Source organism: Macaca thibetana, chromosome 11, assembly GCF_024542745.1.
Source record: "Macaca thibetana thibetana isolate TM-01 chromosome 11, ASM2454274v1, whole genome shotgun sequence".
In the NCBI taxonomy this organism is placed as follows: domain Eukaryota; kingdom Metazoa; phylum Chordata; class Mammalia; order Primates; family Cercopithecidae; genus Macaca; species Macaca thibetana.
The window spans coordinates 126,867,427-126,894,121 of NC_065588.1; the positions used below are offsets into that span (position 1 = coordinate 126,867,427).

At 47.9% G+C, this 26,695-nt stretch overlaps 1 protein-coding gene across 14 annotated transcripts in view; it reads right to left on the minus strand.

The window, feature by feature from the left end:
- Nucleotides 1-26,695, minus strand: part of RIMBP2 (RIMS binding protein 2) — a 329,378-nt gene that overhangs the window by 112,366 nt on the left and 190,317 nt on the right. For 8 of the 14 annotated variants that reach the window (XM_050747669.1, XM_050747675.1, XM_050747663.1 and 5 more), the window contains exons 3-4: nucleotides 12,450-12,539; nucleotides 742-864 (exon numbers count right to left, since the gene is read on the minus strand). The gene's annotated coding sequence lies outside the window, so the exon portion shown is untranslated. The remainder of the gene's footprint in view (nucleotides 1-741; nucleotides 865-12,449; nucleotides 12,540-26,695) is intronic. The other 6 variants (XM_050747677.1, XM_050747664.1, XM_050747673.1 and 3 more) reach the window with 1 other exon arrangement.

Sequence of the window (26,695 nt, forward strand, 5' to 3'; positions counted from 1 at the left end):
CTACAGATGGAGGTAAAATCACTTCTCGATTTAAAGAGTATTTGCGGATGCAGCCTAATCCTGTTTTCTGTAATTGTGAAATGCAAATGACCCTGGTAATATATGTACTGATCATAGAACTGGAGATGACTTTTTTTTATTTTTGTAAAAAAAATGTTTCCCAGAATGAGAATCCAATCAAATTTTAACACTTGGTGAAAAAATTCATTCAGTTTAACTCAGTGACATCAATAGCAAATCAACCCACTGGCTAAATATTGAAGGAGATCTCAGCTCATCAGGAATGCATGAGGAGCATCCAGTTACCTGTACCCCGATAGAGCAAATGTTCTGGTTTAGCTATCCTCTTTGTAACAAAGGTCATTAAACATCCGAGCAGCAGCTTAAAATTCCTGAAGTTTGAAACCCACGGTAGCCACCTCTGGTCTTTAACGTAAGCAGACTCCATTTCCATTCAGGAGCAGAGTGCCCGCCACTGCACAGCTCAGCTGTGTTTAACATCCTAAGAAATGGAAATGCATAATTGGCTTTATGGGATTGCTTCCAGAAACACTGGAATTTTGTTATTTATTGCTTTTTATACCACAGAAAGGGGGAAAGCAGCCCCAACATCTCTGAATGTGGATGATGGCCTCCAAAGGAGCTTGACGTAGCTTCTGCTCGGGGGTCCTGTAGCCCCTCTTTCCTCACACCGACCTCACAAAGAGCAGAAGTGGTCCCAAATGCAGAAAGCCAGCCTACCTTCAGGACCTGTTCTAGGTTCTCCAGCTTGGCTTGGAGCTGGTGTTTCTCCTTCAAGGCCAAATCGCGCTCTCTGGTCAAGAGGGTGAGTGGGTGGTTGAGATGCACATACTCTGCCTTCACCTGCAAGCGGAAGGAATGGAGACAAGGAGGTTATCACAACCTGCCTAAGAGCTGGAGCAGGCATCTGCCTCCAGCTGGTATCCATTGCTTCCTCTTTAGGAGGAAAATCTTCAATTTCCTCTTAGAGGATTCTTCCCTTCCTCCTTCTCCATCATGGACTGGGTCCACTCCTACTAGGGGCCACTACACATGACCAAGGGCTGACCAATCAGCAGACTATCTCCGTCTTCCTCCTGCCCACCTCCACCACAGCCTCAGTGATTGGGTCAGGGTTGCAAATGTGCCACATGCCTGGCCAATCAGTGTAATCTCATCTCCTGGATGTAGTGATTGGTTGGGGAAGTCACATGACCCAATTGCATTCTGGGGGAATGAGATCCTGTACTAGTATAGGAACGTGGAAGAACTCTCCCTTTTGCCCACTGGACTTGGAAAGTTAAAGACAAAAAGCTGGAACTACTGTGGCCTTTGTCATCACGAGGGAAGAACCCATCTGAGAACAGAGCCAATGAGATAAATGCAGAGACGCAGAGGGAAAAGCAGGATCCCCATGGCATCATTTGAGCACCCAGATCAAGCTGAGCCTGAAGCTAATTATCTTTTCCTTTTCAGTCACTTGGACCAATAGATTTCTCCTTGTTTGCTTACACCAATTTGAGTCATCTGTCCCCTGTAACTATGAGAGCCCTAACAGATACAAGTGTTTTCCCATTGTCTTAGCATATTTATTCTTGTCTAAAAATTTTGCCCCATCTTAAAAGTGAATAAAAATGCCAATGAAATTCCACATGAACTAAAATGCATTCCCCCAATAAATCCAAAAAAACACATAAATTCCATTCTTAGGCCTCAACCCCCAGGGCCAAGGTACAAGCTTATTGGGAAGGGAGGCGCCATGTTCAGTCTCTCTCCTCTTCGAAACAGGTCAGGGGATGCTATCAATGAAAGAAATCACCATGGTTCCTTTCCCATTCATTTTCAATGTGGAGGCAACATATTTTAACCCCACAGCAGCCTTGTAATTTCTTTTTCTCCTCCCCAAGTCTCATGATGTGAATTATGGCTTCAATAACAGACTAACACAATGCCACGCTTGTTAGCTGCAGAAGTCCTTTCTATTTCAAATACTTTCTGTACTGAGTGTTAGTTTAACCTGACAACTTCTGGGGCACCAGAAGAAAGGCAGGCACCCACTTGGCATTCCCGAATGGGAACAGGGTTACAGGAAAGCTGTTATTAAGAGGTCGTACAGAGGTCTTATTCGAAGGAATATTTTAATGCCATTTTGCCGCAACGTGATGTTATCAGGCAATGAACTTAGAGAAATAATCCAAATGCCCCCGGTGAAAATGTCACGACCTATTTGAATTAAACCATCCTCACTTCTGAACCTCAATACCCCGGGGTGCAGGTTTGCAGAAAGCATCACTGCTTGTATCCTAGCTGTTCAAGAACATTAGGACTTGGGAGTCATGCTTGGATGCTCCTAAATTCAGTCTCACACAGCGACCAGCACCATCTTTCTGAAATACCTGCCAGATCTTGCCTCTCCCTGCTTGAAACCTTCTATGGTTTCCACAGAATTTAGAATAAAATCCAAACTCCTTGGTGGTCTAAAAGCCCCACCCACCTGCCACCCTGTTGCCACCATGCTGGGGACACCCTGGCCTCCTTCTGTCCCTTAAACAGGTCGAGCCTCTTCCCACCCCGGAACCCTTGCACCTGCTGATTCTGTTGCCTGCAGATCTCTACCCCGCCCTGCCCCAGTCTGCTCAGGTCTGGCTCCTTCTCATTCGGTGTAACCTCAGACAGGCCTTCCCAACCCTTGCAAGGTGACAAAACCCTTGTCTCCACCCCCGCCTCCATGTCCCTCCCTCCCACACCGCCATGCTTCGGTGTCCACGTGTGCTCGGTGCTGTCCTCTGCGGCTGTTTGCCTTCTTCCTGTGGCTGCTCCTCATTGGAACAGAAGTGTCACCAGACAGAAGTTTTCTTCTGCCACGCAGTTTCCCATCGTCAGAGCCCAGAGGACCGCCTGGCAGGGAGTCAGTGGTCAAGCAAGATTTTTGTACTGAGTGGAATGGTGTTGAAGAAAGTTCCAAGAATGGAAAGGTGGCCCTGGCTCCTGAGTGGACTACTACTGTTAACTCTCCCAGACCCAGGCCCCACCATCATCCATCCCTCTTTGTGTCCCAAGAGGCTCATCCTCACGGCCTGCACCCCCCGTACCATCCCGGCTTCTAATCAGCTTGCCCAGTGGAAGACATGATGGAGAAACTATGGATCAGCATGACCCCTGGCCCCGGCCCTCCCCAGCAGCCTGCAGGGGTTACTCTGAGTTACTCCCCTGAGAAAGACCGCTGGTGAGCCTGGCCCTTGGCTGGAGGCCTGGGAACTGGGATCTGGGGAGAATTCCTACATTCCCTAATCGATTAGGGCGGCTTCCCACATCGAGGCCACTTGAACAAGACGGTTTGTGCTGAACACCTTTCCGTCTGGGAGTCTGGAATTGTGGTATGTGCTGGACAGAGAGAGCCCATGTGACCAGGTCCCCATAAAAACTCTGGTTGCTGAGTCTTTAATGGGCTTCCCTGATAAATGACATTTCACACACATCACAGCTTGCAGCTGTGGGTCCACTAAGCGTCCTGTGTGATTCTTGGGAATCCTCTTGGGAGACGACCTGGAGGGCCTGTACCTGGTCTCCCCCTGGCTTCATCCTGTGTGGCCCTCTCCCTTTGCCACCCGTGCTGTGTGTCCTTTTGCTGTAATAAGTCACAGCCCTGAGGGCGGCTGCACACTGAGCCCTGCAAGTCCTCCCACTGGGTTGTGGAACTGGGGTAACCCCCAACAGTGTCCTTCTATGGGGAGGGCCTCTCCCACACCCTTCTCCCCATACCCATAGCAGGTGGCCACGGTGCCCAGCCTCTGCTGGTCTCAGACTCCCAACCCCCTTTGCAAGTGTCCTGCCCCCCCGCCCCCCGGCCCCTGCAACACCACCCACACCTTTGCTAGCACTTTATTTTCTAAACTCTGCTCCACCCTCCAGTTTGCAAATGCTGTCTATTTGCTTTTGTGACCCTGATGGGTAAAATCTCCAAAGAAAAAGAATATTAACAGCCCAAAAGCAACATGATGACTCAGAGGCTCCCTACCTAAGGAGTTTCTAGTTTGGAGAGGAATCGATTCAGACGCATGCTTCACAGAGAAGCCAACGTGGGTTTCAGGCTCCATGTGCAGAGCCCAGCATGAAGATGCATTTATTATCCAGCTTTTTACAAGAGCACTGGACAGTCAGGAATTGCCCTCTAGGGGGCAGCATCCAGTGCTTTGGTCAAGAACAGACAACCTCCAACCTACGACAGGCCACCGTTCCAGTGTGAACCTGGAAAGAAATTACCGAGCACCGGTACGCATTCTCCCATGGGCACGTCACAAACGGTGGCCAGAAGCTAGAGAGTCCAGCTGGCCCCTAAATCCTATTTGTTCCACAGTGGAGCTAAAAGGGAGCTAAATTTAACACAGTAGAGCGGAAACACTGTGTTTCTGCAGTGGACAATATGGTGGTAACTGCAGTGACTTAACAGAAGGCAATAATGTTGGGGGAACAAATGGATCTGTTGGTCTTGAGGTGATGCTCATAAGCAAAGTAAAAGAAAAGAAGTTCTCGGAGGAAGGTGAAGAGTCCAGGCAGAGTCTACAGAGGACCTCGGGGGCAAGTCAATGACATTTACTCTTTTTTTTTTTTTTTTTTTTGAGATGGAGTCTCGCTCTGTTGCCCAGGCTGGAGTACAGTGATGCAATCTCAGCTCACTGCAACCTCCATCTCCTGAGTTCAAGGGATTCTCGTGCCTCAGCCTCCCAAATAACTGGGGTTACAGGTGCACACCACCATGCCTGGCTAATTTTTGCATTTTTAGTAGAGACAAGGTTTTGTCATGTTGGCCAGGCTGGTCTTGAACTCCTGACCTCAAGTGATCTGCCCACCTCGGCCTCCTGAAGTGCTGGAATTACAGATGTGAGCCACCATGCCCAGCCGATATTTACTCTTTCGTGGACCTCATCTCATGCCACAATTATGGTTTTGCATTTCTTTGACTTAAAATTCCCCATAGTGTCATCTTTTTGTTTACCAGAATGATGAAGGCCACGGCTCTGGTTCACAACAAGAAGGAGAGGGTGTGTGGACAAGGAGAGAGTGTGTGGACAAGGAGGGGGTGTGTGGACAAGGAGAGGGTGTGTGGACAAAGAGAGGGTGTGTGGACAAGGAGAGGGTGTGTGGACAAAGAGGGGGTGTGTGGACAAGGAGGGGGTGTGTGGACAAGGAGGGGGTGTGTGGACAAGGAGGGGGGTGTGTGTGGACAAGGAGGGGGGTGTGGACAAGGAGGGGGTGTGTGGACAAGGAGAGGGTGTGTGGACAAGGAGGGGGTGTGTGGACAAGGAGGGGGTGTGTGGACAAGGAGGGGGTGTGTGGACAAGGAGGGGGTGTGTGGACAAGGAGGGGGTGTGTGGACAAGGAGGGGGTGTGTGGACAAGGAGGGGGGTGTGTGTGTGTGGACAAGGAGGGGGTGTGTGGACAAGGAGGGGGTGTGTGGACAAGGAGGGGGTGTGTGGACAAGGAGGGGGTGTGTGGACAAGGAGAGGGGAGGGAGAACCAAAGAGACTCATTTCCTGGATGTATAATGCCTGAGTAATGGCCCCACATGAAGATGCCCACATCCAAATTCCTAAAGTCTGTGAATATATCACTTTTCGCGGCCGAACGGACCCTGAGGATGGGATTGTGTGGAGGGTGCTGAGAGTGGGAGAGCACGAGGTTATCCAGATGGGCTCTATGTGATCACAGAGCCTCCTCAGGAAAAGGAGAGTCAGAGACGAAAAACAGAGAGCTCGGGCAACGCTCTGCTGTCAGCTTTGAAGATCAGGGAAGGCAGCCAAAGTAAGGCGAGAGGAGAGACTCTACCCCAGAGCCTCAGGAAAGCACACAGGCCTGCTGACATCTTGACTTCAGGACTTAAGACGTGCAGAGCGCTGAGACACGATGGAGTGTTTGTGGGAATCTGTCGCAGCAGCAATAAGACAACTGCTGCGGAGGTCAGCTAGACGGCGGTCCTCATCACCGCAAGCACGCGTTGAATTGTCACTATATGCCAGCAACTGGCATCTGTCCCTGGAAAGCCTAAGCCCCAGTGAGCTAGGCCCCACCCCTCCATATCCCCCAAGTCAAGGTTTGTCACCTCCTCTCCTGGTGCAGCCCCCGGGGCTTCAGTTGCCCCGCTGGCTCCTCTAACCCTGCCTGCACCTTCCTAAGAATGCTTATACTTAGCAACCGTCCTCAATTGCTTTCGGGGGATGTGCCATATCTTGCCTGCTGGGACCAGACTGAGACCGTCTGTGACATGGTTCTGATGAACCTGGAGCAGAAATCTCTGGAGGACAATGACCTTTCATGAAACAGAGCTTCGTGAGAAAAGCTTCAGCCCCTCTTCCTCCCGCCACAGTGGGGATGCGATCCTTCGAGATGGAATGCCACCTGTCTCGGTGTCACAGAAGCCACCCTCCACACACGTCACCGCTGGACAGGAGCCCCCGGGCCCTTGCTCCTTCTCTAGGCCGCAGCCTCTGGCCGGGGTCACCACCTCTGGGCTTCCTGAACATGATAGTGTCCCTCGTGTGTAACCCACCAAGCTCAGGCTTCCATGAGGGGCAGCTGGAAATAACCCCAGCTGATACACCTGGAGAAGGGTGTGTTCTCTAATTCAGCAGCCACTGATCCCACCTGGATAGAGGACTGATGCCGCTAAATTAAAACACGATAAACATCGTCTCCAATGGGCCACTCAAATGCTGGCACCTGGGGCCGGTGGCCCAGAAGAGAGCCTGGCAGTTTCCTCTCTGCTGGGTTGGGTTTTGCAGCCCAGCTCATGCCCGGAGTCTTGGCGGACGGGCCCTTAGCTGACAGACGCCCTGGCCTCTGGCTCCAAAGAACACAGGGGTGTAGGGATCCCCACTGCATTGAGGTCTCTGCCTCAAAGTCCATCACTTTTTTTTTTCTTGAGAGAGCCTGACTCTGTTACCCAGGCTGGAGTGCGGTGGCGTGATCTCGGCTCACTGCAACCTCTACCTCCTGGGTTCAAGAGATTCTCATGCCTCAGCCTCCCGAGTAGCTGGGATCACAGGCGCGCTCCACCATGCCCAGCCAATTTTTGTATTTTTAGTAGAGACGGGGTTTCTCCATGTTGGCCAGGCTGGTCTCAAACTCCTGACCTCAGGTGATCCATGCGCCTTGGCCTCCCAAAGTATTGGGATTACAGGCGTGAGCCACTGAGTCTGGCCTGGGTCCCTGTCCCATTGCTGGCGTGAGCCACCACACCCAACCTGGGTCCCTGTCCCGTTGCCCTTGGTCTTGGTCTAGAACAGTCTCCTGGATGTTCTCAAGAGCCAAATCAGTCTCCTACTAAAGGAGAAAGTGAACTCAGAGTGACAAAGATGACTCAGAGATCTTCACTAAGACACACAATCAAAGAAAAAATGTCGCAGACGTTCAAGGGTAGGAGCCCAGACAATTCTTCCTTTGTCCTGATTAAATGCAAGGTGAGGAACAATTCCCTCTTATAAGATTTTTTTTAGAGAATAATAATCAGCTGCAACCCTGGGCTGGACACTCACCTTTCAGTCAAAAACTAAGCCTCATGAATCCCAAATATCTATGTGTGTCATCCTTTTAAACTTTCCTAATTTTCTTACTAGAAAACAATGCTTAACGAGGGAAATTGCTAGTAAGTCACATGGCTGACATTTCATACCAGTGTTTCCTAGCTGTGCCTGTACTTCTACAACCTTGGGTTTCTGGCCAGCAGGTAAGAGGATTCCCTAGGTTGTAGGAAATTCTGACCCATGCTACAGCAAGGTCAAAGGTCATGAACGTAATGACCTACTAGTGCCGGCTCCAGAATGTCAGGTACTAACAGGGTTTGAATGATTCCCCAAGACCTGCTCACCACACACAAACACAACAGCACACTAACCACCCCGGGCATCCGATCCAGACACTGGATTGGATTTTATTCTCTAAAAAAAATCTCATAAGAGTGAACTGTTCACTCTGATCCAGACACTGGACTCATTTCTATTTCAAAATACATTCTCGTGTCAGCAACAGTGGCACCAGGTGGAAGAGAAGCTTGAAATATTTGGCCTCAGATACTCAATGTGATGAAAACCTTGAACCTCAGACCTGCTACAGGAACAGGGGCCCAGTGTGGGGAGGAGGGAGCTCAACAGGCCCCTCCTAACCCAAACAGAGAAGAAATTTGAATCATTTTTTCTGAAATCAACAAAAGGTTGGCTTTGCAGCTTCAAAGGCATCAAGCATATTCTTTGCACTATGTCTTGGATCCCAGCTCATCGGTTCCTCCCACAAGGCTGCCTGCCTGAGAGAATTCAACACCCCAGACAGCCCAATACCACCGTTTGCGCCTAAGAACCAATCCTTTCTGCACAGGGAAAAAGGCTGACAATGTAGTCTCTTTGCATTCATAATTAAGAGCTCTGAGAATTAATTTCTGTCTCTTAATCAGTGCTACCGAAAAGCAGTTTGCAATTCTAAGCAAGAATCAGATAGAGGAATTGCTGATCCCCCCGTGTCTGCAGGGACCCGGAAGAGCACTGGTGTTTCTGCAGGTTTGCGTTGACGAGCTTACCCATGAGTCTGGAGGGACGGTTGAATGCTTCTATTAGCACAAACTCACCCCCACCCCTTCAGCCTCCCCAGCTCCCCTGGACCACAGAGATGCTTGGCCCAAGAGACAGTCTCTGGCGACTGCCACTCCCTCACTGCCTCCCATGCAGGAAGCCAGCCCAGGCACTTGGAAGGAAATCCAAGCTCCGCAAAGCAGGCTGCAGGACAGACCCGGTGCCCCTGCTGCCTCTCCCAAAGCACTGCCATTCCTGTCCACCCGGGTGAGCTGCTGGGCTCCCTCAGACACCCCTGCAAAGCAGAAGCCAAGGCGAGCTCATTTCCTGTGCCTTGCAGCCTCGTTTAAAAGGCCAAGCTGAGAAGACAGCAGAGGGAGAAATTCAAACCTCAAGCAAACAAACAAAGCGGTTTGAATCCCACGGGAGCAGAGATGTCAGGCTGCACCACCAGCTATCTAGGAAAGGAGGCTGCCGCCGTTGTGAGGGCTGAGCCCTGGGACCCCCACCTCTGCCGGCCTTTGCTGGCCTGGTCAATGCCTGCAGGGCTCAGCTCCAGCACCCCCGTGCCCCCACAGCTGGCGTTGCCTCTCCAGGTGCAGGAGCCCAGCTCAGGGGCAGAGTGTGGACACATGCAGCTGTTTTAGTCGTAGGAAGAAAAGCCATCCCAGGATCCAACCTCCCTGTGCCCAGCTCCCCACCAGCCCTGCCATCAGCCTGCACTGGAGGCCTGAAACACCCCCATCTTCTTTATATTTTTCCTCCTATTTGAAGAAAAATACTCCTGGCCTAAGAAAGTCACTAAGCCTTATGATGCATTCAGACCTCAGTGTGAGTGAGTGTATCAGAGCCTTTCCTGAAAGTGTAGGTTTGGAAAGTGGGGACTGGTGGAAAAATGGGGAAAGCATACTAGTTGGAGGGTCAGGATATATTAAAACACACCTTGTTTTTTTTTTTTTGAGATGGAGTCTCTCTCTGTCGCCCACGCTGGAGTGCAGTGGCACGATCTCGGCTCACTGCAAGCTCCACCTCCCAGGTTCATGCCATTCTCCTGCCTCAGCCTCCCGAGTAGCTGGGACTACAGGCGCCCGCCACCACGCCCAACTAATTTTTTGTATTTTTAGTAGAGACGGGGTTTCACCGTGTTAGCCAGGATGGTCTCAATCTCCTGACCTCGTGATCCGCCCGCCTCAGCCTCCCAAAGTGCTGGGATTACAGGCGTGAGCCACCGTGCCCAGCCTAAAACACACCTTTTTAAGAAAAATTATGATAAAATACACATTACATCAAATTTACCATCTTAACTATTTTACGTGTAGCTACTTCAGTGGCATTAAGGACATTCGCACTGTTCCACAACCATCACCACCACCCATCTCCAGAACTCTATCCTCTTCCCCAACTGAAGCTCCATCCTCATTAAACAGCACCTCCCTATCCCCCTCCACCCAGCCCCTGGCACCTCCATTCTACTCCTTGTCTGTATGGCTCTGATGACTCTAGGAACCTCATACAAATGGAATCAGACAGCGTTTGCCCTTTGGGACTGGTTTATTCACGCAGCAAAATGTCCCCAAGGTTCATCCACGCAGTAGCATGTGTCAGAGTTTCCTTCCCTTTCAAGGGTCAGTAATATTCCATTGTACACATATGCCACATGTTGTTTACTCACTCATCTGTCAGTGGAAATGTGGGCTAGTTCCACCTTTTGGCTACTATAAATTTGTAACATGTACATATATCATTTGAGACCCTCCTTTTCTTTTTTTCTTTTTTTTTTTTTGAGACTGAGTTTCGCTCTGTTGCCCAGGCTGGAGTGCAATGGCATGATCTTGGCTCACTGCAACCTCCACCTCCCAGGTTCAAGTGATTCTCCTGCCTCAGCCTCCCAAGTAGCTGGGATTACAGGCATGCACCACCATGCCTGGCTAATTTTTGTATTTTTAGTAGAGATGGGGTATTCACCATGTTAGCCAGGCTGGTCTCCAACTTCTGACCTCAGGTGATCCACCCGCCTCGGCCTCTCAAAGTGCTGGGATTACAGGTGTGAGCCACTACGCCCAGCCCCCTTTTCAATTCTTATCCCCAGGATTGGGATTGATGGATCATATGCAATTTTATTTTTAATTTTTTGAGGGACTTCCATATTGTTTTCTATAGTGGTTGCATCATTTTACGTTCCCAGCAACAATGTGCAGGATTCCAGTTTCTCCACATCCTCATCAACACTTGTAATTTCCTGAAAAGCGCATCTTTAAAAAAATGGCCAAACGAGAAGGCAAGAAAACAAGTGTCAAATCAAGACATCTCTAATTTTTATATTTAATCACTAGAACTCAGTTATTCCTTGAAATATGCATTGTCAAAGCTGCAAAATTAACAGCTTAAAACCACCCATCATTCAATAGATGTTGGCTGAGCACCTACTGTGCATCCTGTGAAGGTGCAGGAGAGAGTCATGGATATGACAGAAAGTCCTCTGCAATGACCAGCCCACATTCTCATAGGAGATGGAGAAACACATAAGTGAAGACCTGTGATAGACTAAGATAGCAAGAAAAGATACAAAGAACATAAAAACAGGTGTGGTCACATTGAGAAAAAAGGGATGGAGGGAGGGCCATCAGAGTAGATGTTAGAGCCACAAATGCTCACCAGGAGGGACACGTAACCTGAGGCTTGAGAGGCAAGAAGCTCCCAGCTGTTGAAGATGAGGGAGTAGAGTGTTCTAAGCAGAGACAACCATCAAATACTGAGACAAGCTTAGGGATCCAAGGAACGAAAGTAAGTCAGAGGTGGATGGGAGGTAGCAAGACGGACAGGATGGTGGCCACAGGGAGAAGCCTCAGTTTTATTTATGGAAGGCATTGGAAGGGTCAGAGGATTGCGTGATTCAGAGGACATCACAAGATTATTCCAGTTGCCATAGGGAAAAGACCATAGGATGACAAGGGAGCTGGACAGGCCAGTTAGGAAATGGCTTTGGCATCTGGGAAAGAGAAGATGACCACAGTGGAGAGGAGGGGAGGAGAGCTGGGGCACGTCTGGCGGTGAGGGGGCTGGTTGGTGAGCTCCATGGTTTGAATGCATCCCCCAGATTTCATGTGTGGGAAACTTAATCCTTAACAGAGCAGTACTGAGAGGTGGGGCCTTTAAGAGGTGACTGGATCACGAGGACTCTGCCCTCATGAATGGATGGGTCCATTCATGGATTAATGGATTGTGTTAATTGACCAATGGGTTATCAGAGGAGTGGAACTGCCGGCTTAATAAGAAGAGGAAGGGAGCCCTGAGCTGGTATGTGAGCACACTCAGCCCCCTTGCCACAGGATGCCCTGCACCACCTTGGGACCCTATAGAGTCCCCATCAGCAAGAAGGGCCTCACCAGATGCAGCCTCTCAACCTTAGGTTCTCAGCCTCCATAGCTTAAGAAATAGATTCCTTTTCTTTATAAAGTACCAAGTTTCAGGTATTCTGTTATGAGCAACAGAAAACAGACTCAAGCAGGGAGTTAGATTCGGATGAAGTAAGATCAGCGCCCAGGAGGCCCCAGCATGGAGGCTCAGGCAATCAGGAGCGGCCATACCATTCACTGGGGAGAAAGTGGTTTGGGAGAGTGGACACCAATGGGTTTGTTCTGCCTTGTTGTTAAAGATACAGGTGCCTAATAGACTTCCAAGGAGAGATAACCAGAAGACAGTGGATGAGACATCATTGGGTGCCTCACATGCTGGTCACGTGAAGAAGTGAGAGAGACCTGGCTCAGCCTCTCAGGCCACCCTCACACTGGTGTTCAGTGATTCCTCCCTGCCCTTTCCCAGTCTTTCCTCCCTGGCCCAGCCCCCTCCCTCCAGGGCCCCAGATGGTCTGTGGATGGTGGTATCAGCTACCTTGTCATGCTGCCGGGCCCTTGTGGGAAGGCCTGCATGATGGGATCTCAGGCGATGCTCTCCCTGGGTGGCATCCTTCAGTTCATTTTCCTAGGACAAAAGGAAAGGACATGTGAGGTGGTGCCCCAGTGTTTCGAGACTTGGTCGAGTGCAGTGGTTAGGAGCTCTGATTTGGAAATGAGACCCAAGGTTGAGCACTGATTCTGCGGTCCATAAGCTGTGTATGAGTCGGGACTCATCTCTTTTTTTCCAAACCATAAGTTTCCAACTCTGCAAAATGCAATCAGGTTATACTTTACGATGATTAGAATATAATACAATAATATATAGTAATCACTTAGTGTCTGTGTCCTAAAAAAGCAACAGAACTTCTCATCAATTGGAGTTGTTAATAAGCTTTGACCCATCCCTTTCCCCATGAACATTGCTCCAAACATACAGCCACAATAAACAATAGATAGAGAAAGGTTAGAAATATTTAGCCACTCAAAAATAAGATAAAGCTTTCTAAGGACTAAATGGCTAGAACACAATGTGGTGAGTGGAACTCCTGGAACCTTCTAGATTCAGAGTCCAAAAATAGGCAGGGAGAATTAAGAGTCCAGCTTTTTCAGGATATCCAAGATGCAGTGTATTCCACATAAGACAAGAGACATGAACTAAGGTCATCACATGACCCGAGGCAACAGTTAAGCCCCCAAAGAAAGCTGAAAATAATCCATTGCCTCTGCTTAGAGCCAGAGCTTTTATGAGGTGATACACCTAGAGAGGCAAGAGGGAGATGACCCATTTTTAGACTCATTTTTAGGACTTGTCTTACTCTCTAATATCACCATGGCACAGGGACTCAGAGCTGCCAATAATAAAATCTAATTCAAGACCGGGAGCACCTAGGGTGCGGTACAGTAACTACAAATAGGTAAGACAGGGAGAGTGAGCACAGAGATGGGATTAAGAATCTCCCATTCAAGATGAATCTGAAAAAGAAATTCCAGAACACATAAAGAAAACTAACCCTACTAAAGAGATCCCACAAAATTAATAATCAGGATGAATTTACCCCAGAAGAAGTAAAAATAATAAAGCAACCTGAAAAGGACTTCAATAAGTAAGTTGAGAATCCTAAAAGAGGGAATGACATCCATTCCAAAAGGTCGAAAGAGAAGCAGAAGGGATAATCAATGACTCACAGTGGAAGGCGGCTGGAACTACACCAGCTACCAGCTGTCAGGCTGAGAACTTCTCTTTTTCCCAGAACTTCTCTTTTTCCCAGTTGTTCGAGTTTGCTCTCTGTTCACACCCTAAATGAATTAATACTGGTGGGACACTCACATCTTGAACTGATCTTGTTCATCTCTGTTACAATATTTCAAGTGCTACGAGTCTAGGCTCCATTCACACAATAGAAAGCAGCAAGAAATCACGTGGTTTCAACATTTCCCAGGAGAAGAGAGGCTCCTCCTGGCTACTTTCAGCTTCCGTTTTTTAGTCAACCTTCCTTTTCTCTTAGCCACAGTCATAATGAGCTCCGCTACTCTATGGCACCTACATTTTCACAGCAATAAAACATAGCGATGGAACCCAAATGTAAAAGAGTGGTGCTTTGTTCTGGGAATCAATGATCCCCCCACCTTAGGGAAAGTGATTGATAATGGAGCAGTTCTCTTCTGTCTTCTGAGACGGTCTGGATGGCATAACACTTACTGTTGCCTTTCTCAAGTAAAGCAGATCATAATTTAGTCCCACACTTGTTGCTTGAGAGAACTGCAGACGCTTCAGCATGTCCCACATGGAGGAATCCCTGGAGGTCTTAAGGGAATGGGATGGGTGTGCTAATCAAAACACCTGGCTGCTGACCTCAGAGGCCAACACGCCCCAAGGTAAACTAAGGCAGCCATAGCTCAGAGAATTTGAGAACAGGAGACATTTGAAATAGGGGTTAGATGATGGGTTCTGAGGTCAAATTGCCTAAATACAAATTGGAGCTCTCCTTAAACGTGACCTTGGACAAGCTGCCTGGCGTCCCTGCGCTCTCTGTGACTTAAGGATGTAAAAGCTACAGCCCTAGCAGATGTTGGGAGGATTTGCGGACATCAATCTCACGGAACACTAAGTACATCTTACTGCACAGGGTCAAGGCTCAAACAAGTGGCCCCTTCCCTCCTGAAGGCATTGCAATGATTGCCTGCCTCTTGCACGTTCTGCCACCAAACAGCCACCTGGTTCACGCCACCCGCCTCTCCCTGCATTGCATTTGGGAAGAGTGAATTGCAGAAAACGAGCACAGGGAGGATAAGCAAGGCTGGTCTTTCACCCCATTTTCTGGTGGTTATAGAAATGCTTACATCTATTTATTTTATTTATATTCCATCTTAGTGATTCAAGGTCAGCTGCTTAACCTGATAAAACGAGATCAATCTTTTCAGGAAAAAAGCTCAGGATCTAAATCTTGTCCACAAAACACCAACCCATGCAAAGGGAGAGAAACATCTCCATCTTTTTCCAATGTAGCTTCCCAAATTGGTCCAAGCGTGAATAGGCACTTCAGATACCACTTACTATACTGGATGCACCCGACCCTAAAAGAAGCCAGTCCAGCACTCTGGAAGGCTGAGGCGGGCGGATCACCTGTGGTCAGGAGTTCAAGACCAGCCTGGCCATGGTGAAACCCCGCCTCTACTAAAAATACAAAAAAAAAAAAATTAGCTGGGCATGGTGGTGCATGCGTGTAATCCCAGCTACTCAGGAGGCTGAGGCAGGAGAATCACTTGAACTCGGGAGGCGGGTTCAGTGATCGGAGATCGCACCATTGTACTCCAGCTTGGGCAACAAGAGTGAAACTCTGTCTCAAAAAAACAAAAGCCAGTAACAGGGAGAGCTACGGAAAAGCAACATCGTCTTGAAACTAACGACCCCCTACCTCACACTTCAATAATCACAAAAAACTTAGCCAAGTGCCAAAGCCCTTCCTACCATGATAGTAAAGGAAACCCATTCAGTGACAAAGACAGCCAGGTAAAGGCACAAAGAAAACAGCAAAGGTACCAGCTTGAGCCTCCTCAAACTATGAGACTTTATTTGCCAGATTATGAGCATCCCACATTGTCCATGCTTACCCTGAAGAAGCCCAGAGGTGGGCATGGGGACGTGTGGTTCCACGAGCAGCTCCACAGGGAAGCCGGCGTTGGTCCCACTGTCCCATGCAGTGGCAGGCACAGATACCGCCCTGACACGCATGTGTTTGCAGGCCTTGGGGGGAATTCAGAAAACGCCTACTGCTCACTCTTCTGATCCTGTGAAGACGCTGAAAGGCAAGATGGCTTAACCTGGAAGGCCTCGTAACTGACCCTGTGTGCTACCCGGGAGGCAGACACTACCCCAATCTAATCAAGCCTTTCTGAATTAATCAGCACCACTGAAGCAATTCTGCAGGAATACCAAGCAAAATGCAGATCACCTATGTGCTGGCTGCACGCTTGAGATCAGGCCTCCAAGATGTGGGCCTGGAACTGCAACACGAGAAAATGAGAGTCCGCCAGCAGCCAGCACCCGTGGCACCAGCCGTGAGAGTCCCCAGGCGGAGGAAGAGGAGGACTGTGGGGTGGGGTGGGGGGGATAATATAATCTGACACTCTGAGTAACAGGGTTTTCTACAGCCTAGAGGGAGGCACCAGCACCTCAGTGCCTCAGATCACACCAATGCACGCGCGGTCCCACACACTACAGTGTAACTGACACCCTCGCTGGGTCTGCCATCGTGGGGCTTTGATGCTGTTGAGTTCTGACCACCTCTGAGTGCCAGTGGTTGAGTGTGATGACTTACGCCCCCCGCCTAGTGACAGGAAGCCCATGACTCCCACGCTGCTGGGACCCTGACGGGGAGAACGTTCTGAGCTCCAGCTGTAGGAACCACCCCCGTCTCAGCTTCGTGACCTGAAATAACAATCGTGAAAAGAGAAAACCCAGCTTCCAGATATCTTTTTGCTTCTTCAGAAATGCATTGGCTTTGTTTTCCGGGGAAGGACACGTAAGCATTGCAACGGGATTCATTTCAGTCTCTAATCCTTTGAGGTTAAAGCCACACAAAAGAGGGTTTCCCAGCCAGTGGATGCCCTCATGAGACAGGGCCTACCCTGTAAGAATCAAAACACACAGTTTGTGGAAGTTAATTGTCTGCAGCCACAGACAGGAAGGGTTCTTCCTTACTTCCACTTACACACCCACCAGAGCATTCTGGGGTTGGATTTGAGGACTCCTAGGTCCACGTGTCCCTGAAATCCCCCTCCCAGGGCAGCTACACAACTGGCAGTTAAGGAGATCTTTTAATCCATTAATATCCACCAACACATTAAATAGGAACGGCCTTATTTGATTTTCTAGCTGCTGTGTTACAAAATCATGGGCAAAAAGTGAATTCTACTAAGGATGAGGCAGGAGGGAAAAGGGCCAAGGCAAGTCTTTCAAACGCCACTGCCCACAGGGAGAGGCGTGTAACACACACGCCAGGACAGGGCCAGGCGTTCTAGAGGTCGCCGCAACCGGCTGGCCCAGGCCCCACTCTTAGAGGGCGGCTGCAACCCTGTCCCTCCGGCGGGTGCCACGTGGGGACGGGAACCGGCCCTGACAGCTGTCTGTCTTTAGGAGCTGGGACGCTGGGTTTCCATCCAAAACATCCCTGTTTGGATATGGTGGCTACTAATTCAAAACACATACCACAGACTCCCTCCCAAAATAAACACATCTACGGCAGAATTCGACTTAAAGGTGGGGCGCTGCATAAAAGCAGCTGGACTTGTGCAGAGTCCAAGAGCAGGTGGTGTGAGGGGAGGTGCAGGGAGCCCCAGGGGGGTGTGGACTTCCTGTGTGCAGGGAGAGGAGGAGGAGATGGGTTTCCAAGTAGGATGGCCCACAGTGCCTGAGGCTGCCTCCCTTTCTGCTGTGGACTGAACTGCATCTCCCCAAATTCGTACTGTGAAGCCCTAGCCCCAGGGTGACTATATTTAGAGATGGGTCTCTTAGGAGGTGAGGAAGGTTACATGAGGTCATGAGATGCTAATCCAATAGGGTCCGGGCTTTCTAAGAGGAGGGCGATCTTGGTCTCTCTCCCTGCCTTTCTTTCCCTCTCTCTGTCTCATTCTGCCTCTGTTTCCGTTTTTCTTTCTGCCTCTGCCACTGTCTGTCTCTATGTCTGTCTCTCTGTTCGTTTTCCTGGCTCTGTCTCCACGTCTCTGTTTCTCTGCTTCTCCTTCTGTCTCTCCCAGTCTCACTCTGCCTCTCTCTCTGCCTCCATGTTTCTCTGAGTCTGTCTCTCTGCCTCTCTGTCTCTATTTCTCTGTGTGCAGGGGTGTCTCTGCCTCTACCTCTCTCTGTCCCCCCCCCACCACCTGGCCATGTGAGGACACAGTGGGAAAACAGCCCTCTGCAAGTCCAGAAGTGGCTCGCACCAGGAACCGAATCAGCCAGCACCTTGGGCTTAGGCTTCCAGCCTCCAGGACTGTGAGAAAGGAGAGCTCTGTCATTTAAGCTGCCCGGTCTGTGGGATCCAGCTATGGCAGCCTGAGCTAGTGTATGGCCCCTGCTAAAGCAGCGAGACATGGACAGAAGGCTTCCCGGAGTCTCCCGAGGCAGCTCAAGGGCTCATCAAGAAAGAAACTGGGTCTTCCAAAGACATTCCGTTCCCCATCAGGAGCTCCAGTTAAATCCCCATTCCAATGGCCAAGGTGGCCACTTCTCTGGGGGAGAAACTGACAAGAGGAAGGAAAAAGCATGTTCTTTCCATAACTTGTCAATTTTATTCATTTCAATAATCCCTCCACCACCACCACCACTGAGTGTGTATGTGCCAGTACCGGGCTCAGCAGGGGCCCCGGAACGAGTGGGTGAGAAGCAGCCCCTGCCCCCAGTCTTGTGGGTACAGCAGACAGCGCAGGGCGTTCCGAGCTGGGATGTCAGGAATGCCGGTTGCTATGGGGAGAGGCGAGAGGAATTCTCAGTATCTCCTTATTCAGGTCTGGTCTCAGAGGTGGGGAAGAGGGTCTACCCAGCACAAACACATAACAAAGGCATGAAAGGGCACAGCAAGGCCTCCGGCTCTCAGGATCTGGCATCCACGCTACAGGATTCAAAACCAAGAACATCCAATCCTCTGGCCGGACAGGCCCCGGCGAGACACTTCCTCACGGCCTCTGCTCTGCTGGCCTCGAAGTAAAGAGGTTGCCTCCAGATGCTGGGTGGTGCTCCCAGCCCTGGAGATGGACGCTGCTCCTGAGTAGGGGAGGATTTGGACATGGGAAGCACCTCAGTGAGAGAGTGGACGTGGTAATTAACCCGTCATGTCTTTCTGATCACATGAATGCAGTCAATTCTTACGTGAATGCAATGCAGCCTCCCAAGAGTACAGCGGCTTCTTCTCTGCTCTTTTTTGTCCTCTGTCTGTGGTGCCAGAGGCATGAACCAGGCTGGATTCCTGATGGCCTTAAGCAGAGCCCAGCCAGGCTGCAGTGAGCAGGGGACGCACCTCACGAGTGACCAGCCCCATGCACAGACCCACAGCAGAAAGGACACACCACATACAGAGAGCTGCAGACAGCTGGGCTCTGGCTGGACAGGCACTGGGGGTAGCAGGTGTGGAGAACCAGGAAGGGTTGGGTGGCGAGGACTTCGTGAGCCCCACTGAGGAATGTGTACTTTATTTAGAATGAAATGCAGAAGCTGTCAAAGGTGCTTAAGTGAAATAATAGAAAAATAATATCTGCACTTGGGAAATACTGTCCTGGACGTTAAACGGATTGAAGAGGGGTCAGGCTGGAGCCAAAGAGACCAATTTGCACTCATTTAGGGGACAAGTGCCAGTGGTCAGAACTGAGATTATGGCAGCAGAAAGATGAAGGCGGGCTCAGGAGTTATTAGAGCAGGTGAAATAGCATGGCTTGGTGATTAGAGAAGGCGGCACCACAGTCTGGCTGGGGGCTGCAGAGGCAGGGAGGAGGGAGAAAGTGCAGATTTAAGGGATGGGGCACGTTTGGTTGCACTGGTGCTTGGTGAGTGTGAGACCCCACAGGAGGCCCGGTGGGAATGCTTAGGGGACAGTTCCCCACATGGCCCAGAGCTCAGGAAGGAGAGCCTGACCCAGACCCAGGTGTGAACTGCACTGATACTGACGCCACTTTGAGTCATGGGAGGGGAGGAACTCTCAGCAAGATTAAGGAGCAGGAGACAGAGCTGGGAGAAGCCCAAGCATCACAAATGGGCATGAGCTGATCCTGTAGAGTACGGGGCAGAAGCAATGGGAAGCCAGCCCTGGGCTGTCCTAGAAGCTGACTGGCCAGAGCCTTGAGAGTGGGGACCGGCAGGTCAGCTACCGCCCAGAAACCAAGCAGCACCGCGGACATGTCCGTGACCTCCAGGAGGGTTCTGGTGATGGGATAAGCAGTGGGGCAGCCCTCCAGGAAGCCCAGTCAAGGCTGAGAGTGGTAACGTTCGTGGGGGCATTGGCAGGTGCAGATGGGCACAAGGGGAAGGCATGAGGGCAGCAGAGAGAAGGACGGGGCACTTGGGGACGAGATCGTGTTGGGGGAGATGACCCAAGGGGCTCATGTTGGATGATACAGCAGCTTTGATCCTCTGGGTTTCTACACTGGGCCAAGAACCAACATAGGCTGTTTGCTTTCCTCCTCTTCCTTTCGAAATCTTATCCAGTCCTCCTAGCACTGCCACGTGGCAGATATTCTTGCTATCCTGCTTGTGAAGGGAAGACATTCAAGCACAAGGAGGTTAAGTAACTGAGCAAGTAGCCCCCCCAAGCACCTGGAGGGGTGGGACTCAAGCCCGGGCCGTGCAACTCTCAGGTTTGAGACCCCTCCTCCCCGCCCCAATTCGCCTCTGACTCTCCTTAGGAAGAGCATCGCCCAGCACTTCCCTGGGTCACGCCTTCCCGAGGCCCAGAGGAAGGTTTGGAAATGCCTCCAGTTGGCAGGGGTGGGGGGTTATGGAATGCCTGAGGCATCTTCCCTTGCACTGGGGACTGCAGATACAGTCTTGGGAGCCTACAAAAATATTTCCTGGTATTTTTATTTCCATGAAATTTAAAAGAATGTATAAAGGAACAATTTTGTGCCCTATTCAGGACCAAAGGTCAACATCTACATTTGGGTTTATGGGCCCTCCTGTGCTGGCCTGAAGAATCGCCGTATTGACTGCCCCGAGATGTTGAAAGACAATGAAAGCTAACTTCAATGGTGCTTTTGTGCTCGATGAAAGCCAAAGGACTTCTACAGGCTCAGGCATCAAAGATCTTGCAAGAGTTTGAAAGAGATCAGTGGTAGGAATCGAGCCAACTTCCAGCCAACTGTACAAAGGCATTAACTTTACTTATAAGAGGAAAAGTGATTTAAGTTAAATATCATATGACACATTAAGTCACAGCAAGTTTGGGTTTTGAATTTTATTGGTGTCTTGAAGTTGTTTCTCTTTGATCTGCTAATTCATTTTGGCCTTATGGTTTAGAAAAGCCATAAAAATGTTATAACCAGTTTTATCTCTGGACACATGTAATTACATTATGAATTATAAATAACCATATTATGCTCAAACATAGACTATTTAGTTATCATATACAAGTCTGGTAGAATAATGCCATATAAGAATGATGTAATTATCAATTATAATAACGTATAATAAAAATAATCTAAGTCAACACTGGAGTGTGCTTGGTAATATTTTTTCTTTCTGAAAAGGCTTCATAAGTGGTTCTAGCCTAAAGGCATGGGTGGGAGAGTAAAAGGAAGGAAGGGAAGGGAAGAAAAGCCAGTGGTGGGAAGCCTGGAGAGGGAGTCTGAACTAAGGAGAGGAGAAACCACAGGGTGGAAGGTGAGTGGTGGCTGCTGTCCAGGGTCCTGATGGTCACTGAGCCCTACTCCCACCCACCCCTTGAGGTCAAGGCCCAGGGCAGTCAGCTAAGTCATCCCAGGGTGTGGAGGGACCACTGGGGCTTAGAGGACCTGGGTTTGAAGCCTATCCTAACATGGACCAGATGTAATTTGGGGAAAACTGTTTAGCCTAAGTATTCCTGGCAATTTAAATGAGATGATTTATAAAAATGTACTTTTCAAGTCGTAAAGGGCAATTTGAATGTGAAATATTATGCTAATAAAGGGACTGGCACTAAAACAATTGCTTCTGGTTCCCTAGTGTTAGGGGACGGTTCTGGGGGAGGCTGGAGGGAGCAACTCCAAAACTCTCAGTTCCCTTCTATTTTCAGAAACTTGCTTCAACCATGACTGATACATGCTATTCCTGATCTGTTTGATATTTCAGCATTGCACATATGCCAATAATGCAATTGCAGGGAAGCACATGGTGCTATTTAAAAACTGTGTTCCTAACACAGGTTAGAGACAAGCTCAAGTGGAAAAATATAACACATGAAGCAGATTCTCAGGCAAGTTTATGACATTTACATTCACCTTTTAAATAAGGCTTCTCTCAGCTTCTGCACAGCAAAAGAAACTATCATCAGAGCAAACAGACAACCTGCAGAATGGGAGGAAATATTTGCAATCTATCCATTTGACACAAGTGTGATATCCAGAATCTACAAGGAACTTAAACAAACTTACAAGAAAAACAAACAAACCTATTAAAAAGTGGGCAAAGAACATGAACACAAACTTCTCAAAAGAAGACATTTATGTGGCAAAAAAACATATGCAAAAAAGCTCAACATCACCAGTTATTAGAGAAATGCAAATTAAAACCACAATGAGATACCATCTCATACCAGTAAGAATGGTGATCATTAAAAAGTCTGTCAAGAAACAACAGACACTGGCAAGGCTGTGGAGAAACACTTTTACAGTGTTGATGGGGATGTAAATTAGTTCAACCATTGTGGAAGACAGTGTGATAATTCCTTGAAGACCTAGAACCAGAAATACCATTTGACCCAGCAAACCAGAAATACCTTTTGACCCAGCAATCTCATTACTGGGTATATACCCAAAGAAATATAAATCATTCTATTATAAAGATACATGCAAACATATGTTCACTGTAGCACTATTCACACTATTCACAATAGCAAAGACATGGAATCAACACAAATGCCCATCAATGACAGACTGGATAAGAAAGCATGGTACATATACACCATGGAATACTATGCAGCCATAAAAGGGAATGAGATCATGTCCTTCGCAGTTACATGGATGGAGCTGGAAGCCATTATCTGCAGTAAATTAATGCAGGAACAGAAAACCAAACACCACAAGTTCTCACTTATAAGTGGGAGCTGAATGATGAGAACACATGGATACAGGGAGGGGAACAACACACACTGGGGACTGTTGGAGGTTGAGGGTAGGGGAAGGGAGAGAATCAGGAAAAATAGCTAATGCATGCAGGGCTTAATACCTAGGTGATGAGTTGATAGGTGCAGCAAACCATCATGGCACATGTTTACCCATGTAACAAACCTGCATGTCCTGCACATGTACCCCAGAACTTAAAATAAAAATGTCTCTCAATAATTGTACTTCATCAGCTTACACGTATCTGCAATGCATGCTCTGACTTCCCAGTGGAAAAGAAGCAGGGTTAAATTTAAATTTGCTTCATATTAGTCAGTAGAATCAGAACACAGGCAGCCCCAAAGGGAACCCCTTTCTACCAAAACAATGGGGTTGAACTTAGGAGAGAACAATTATGTCACACAGCTGAGGAGGTCAAAAATGGGAACCCTCATATATTTCCAGTGGAGATATAAAATATTGCAGCCACTGCAGAAAAAGTTTAGTGGTTCCCTAGAAAGTTCAACAGACTCACTACCTTACCCAGTAATTTGCTCCTACATTTATGCCCAGAGCATTGGAAACAGGTGTTCAAATACTTACACACAAATGTCATGGCAGCATTATTCATAATAGCCAAAACTCAGAAACAACCCAACTGTCTATTGATGGATGAATGGATAAACCAAATGTGGTCCATCCAGAAAGTGGGAGATTCTTCAGCCTACAGAAGGAATGACATGCTGATTCAGGCTACAACAGGGATGAACCTCAAAAACATCACGTTAGGTAGACAAAGCCAGACACAAACATTCACATGTTGTATGATTCCACTTACATGAGATATTCAAGATAGGTAAATCCACAGAGACAGAAAGCAGATTTGTGGCTGTCAGGGTTGGAAGGACGAAGGAAAGAGGAGGGGCTACCTAGCGGGCACAGGGTTTCCTTTGGGATGAAGAGGATGTTTTGGAACTAGATAGAGGTGATGGCTGCACAACATTGCAAATGTACTAAATGCCACTGAATTGTTCACTATAAATGGTTAATTTTATGTTATGTGAATTTTACGTCAATTTGTTTTAAAGATGTCACCCAACCTCCCAGCAAGAGTCTGAAGGGCTACAAGGCATCAGTCCCCAACATTTTTGGCAACAGGGACCAGTTTCATGGAAGACAAATTTTCCACAGACTGGGGTGGGGGGAATGGTTTCGGGATGAAACATCTATCTCAGATCATCAGGCATTAGATTCTCATAAGGAGCTTGCAACCTAGACCCCTCACACGCGCAGTTCACTCTCCCATGAGAATCTTACGCCGCTGCTGGTCTGATAGAAGGCAGAGCTCAAGCGATCATGCTCATTCTCCCACTGCTCACCTCCTGCTGTGCAGCTGGGTTCCTAACAGGCCACAGACCCGTGCTGGTCCATGGCCCAGGGGTTGGGGACCCACGCTATAAGAGAAGAGACAAACCTATGTCCCAACAGTATGTTTCCCTGGGTGTCTCCTGCTGAAAGAATCTCACCTGAGTGTGTAAGTGTACGGACATCCATCCTTGGGACAGTGGAACCGCTAAACACAACCAGCCACTGCATTTGGTTTTCTACCAATCAACAACAATCTGCTCCAATACTAGAGGGAACTTAACTCGGGGAACTTACTGAGACTTGATATGTTCACTATGGCTCCTGCCCTAGGGACTTGCAAGGGTAATTTTTTTCTATATGCGATTTTGGTACAACCTGTTGACTTTAGAACTAAACCCCTGCACAAAACGTGACTCTACCAAATGCTTGTTCATACTACATAAGGCATGGTAATTTATAAGCTATATTCCCCTAACTCCCAACAAATGATTTAAGGATGCTTGTACTAAAAATATTTATGCAATAAGGCAGTTAAGAATAACAATTTTGCAAAGAAAAAGGAAACAATATATAGAAAACCTTATACCAAGAAATCACATAAAAAGGGTTTTAACCTATTGACTGAACATTACATTCATGCTCTGAGCTTGCCAGCTGCTACTGCACGAAGGAAAACCTATCAATTATAACTTCATTAACGTAAAGGATGTGCCTCCTAGGATTCTGCCACAAATGACAAAGCAATGAAAAATATTTGATTGCCTTTTTAAAAAAATCACTTGCTTTTTTAAGAGCTGATTTATGAGAACTGCTGCAATATGGTGCTACTCCCTAAATTGCTTCTGTCTTCTCACCTTCTCCTTCCAACCTTGGGGGTTTTCTTCACCACACTTCAAATTCTTGAGCAAGGCCACATTCAGTCACGTGAACAACTGAAACTGGTGGTTCTGCAAGCTGGTCCACGACGCAGACTCAGGCTGTGAACTCGGACAAATTGAGCAGCTCCTCACGTGGCCTGCTCGTTCAAGACGACCACAATTCTCTCCCCAAGGACTGATCACCTTGATCGATGACCAACTGAATTTGCCTTATGTACAGTGTGACTCGGAGTCCTCCAAGTATTAGAAAATATGTCCTTAGTTTAGATCCAAATCTATCTTCTGCTCATCAAGTGATATATCTATGGCCATGGAAATCAGACAAAATTCCTTTCCAGATGGATGTTTTCAGGTATTTTTGTTAACTTGTTGAGGTAAAACACACATGAAATGCACAAATCATAGGTGTACAACTCCATTAACTTTTACAAAGTACACACACACCTGTATAACGACGATCCAGATGAAGAAGCAGGACATTTGCCACCACCTCAAAACCTCTCCCCTGCCTCCTCCCAGCTGAGAGTCCCCAAAAGGTAACCACTGTTCTGATTTCTCACCCTGTGAATGTGTTTTGCCTGTTTTTCTATTCTATGTAAATGTAATATAGATTTTTAATGTCTGGATATTTATCTCAACATTTTATCTAGGACGCACACACATCTGTGAAATGGCAGCCCTTCATTACTGTGTAGTATCCTCTTGTATAAATATTCCAAGATTTACCTATTTATGTCCAACTGTTATTAAACAATGGGGTGATTCCAGCTTGAGACCATTAAAAATAACGCTGCAAAGAACATTCTTGAGCATGTCTTCTTGGAGGCATATGTACATGTTTCTCAGGACTACTCATCTAGGAATAGAACAGTGGTGCCTGCAGAGGTGTAAACATACGAAGTTCACCCATGTCATAGATTCTGTCTTCTAAAAGCCAAATGGTGGTGCTTTCAGAGATTCCAGCAGGTGCCCCTTCCATGAGAGTCCAAACCCAGACACCTCTAGGAGTTATGTCTAATGAGATGTATATGTTTAGCCCCTAGGAGTTACATCTTACGAGATGCATGTGTTTAGCTTTTGCTAAACAGCTTTTAGAAAAGTGGGGAGTGTCAAAAGGAGACATACAAATGGCCATCAGGTATATGAAAAAATGCTCATCATCACTAATTAGAGAAATGCAAACTAAAACCACAATGAGATATCTTCTCACCCCGCTCAGAAGCACTATGATGAAAAGTCAAAAAATAACAGATACCGGCAAGGATATGGACAAAAGGGAACTCTTACACACTAATTTGGAATATAAATTAGTATAACCTTTCTAGAAAACACTATGGATGTTTCTCAAAGAATGAAAAATAGAACTATTAACACCATTCCATCCAGCAATTCCACTACTGGGTATCCACCCAAAGGAAAACAAATCACTGTATCAAAAAGATACCTGCGCTCATGTGTTCAACACAGCACTATTCACAATAGCAAAGATAGAGAATCAACCTAAATGTCCGTCAGTGGATAACTGGGTAAAGAAAATATGGTACATATACACCATGAAATACTGTCCAGCCATAAAAATAATGAAATTATGTCTTTTACAGCAACACGGATGAAACTAGAGGCCATTATCTTAAGTGAAACAACTCAGAAAGTCAAATACTGCATGTTCTCAGTCACAAGTAGGAGCTAAACAGTGTCTCCACGTGGACATAGA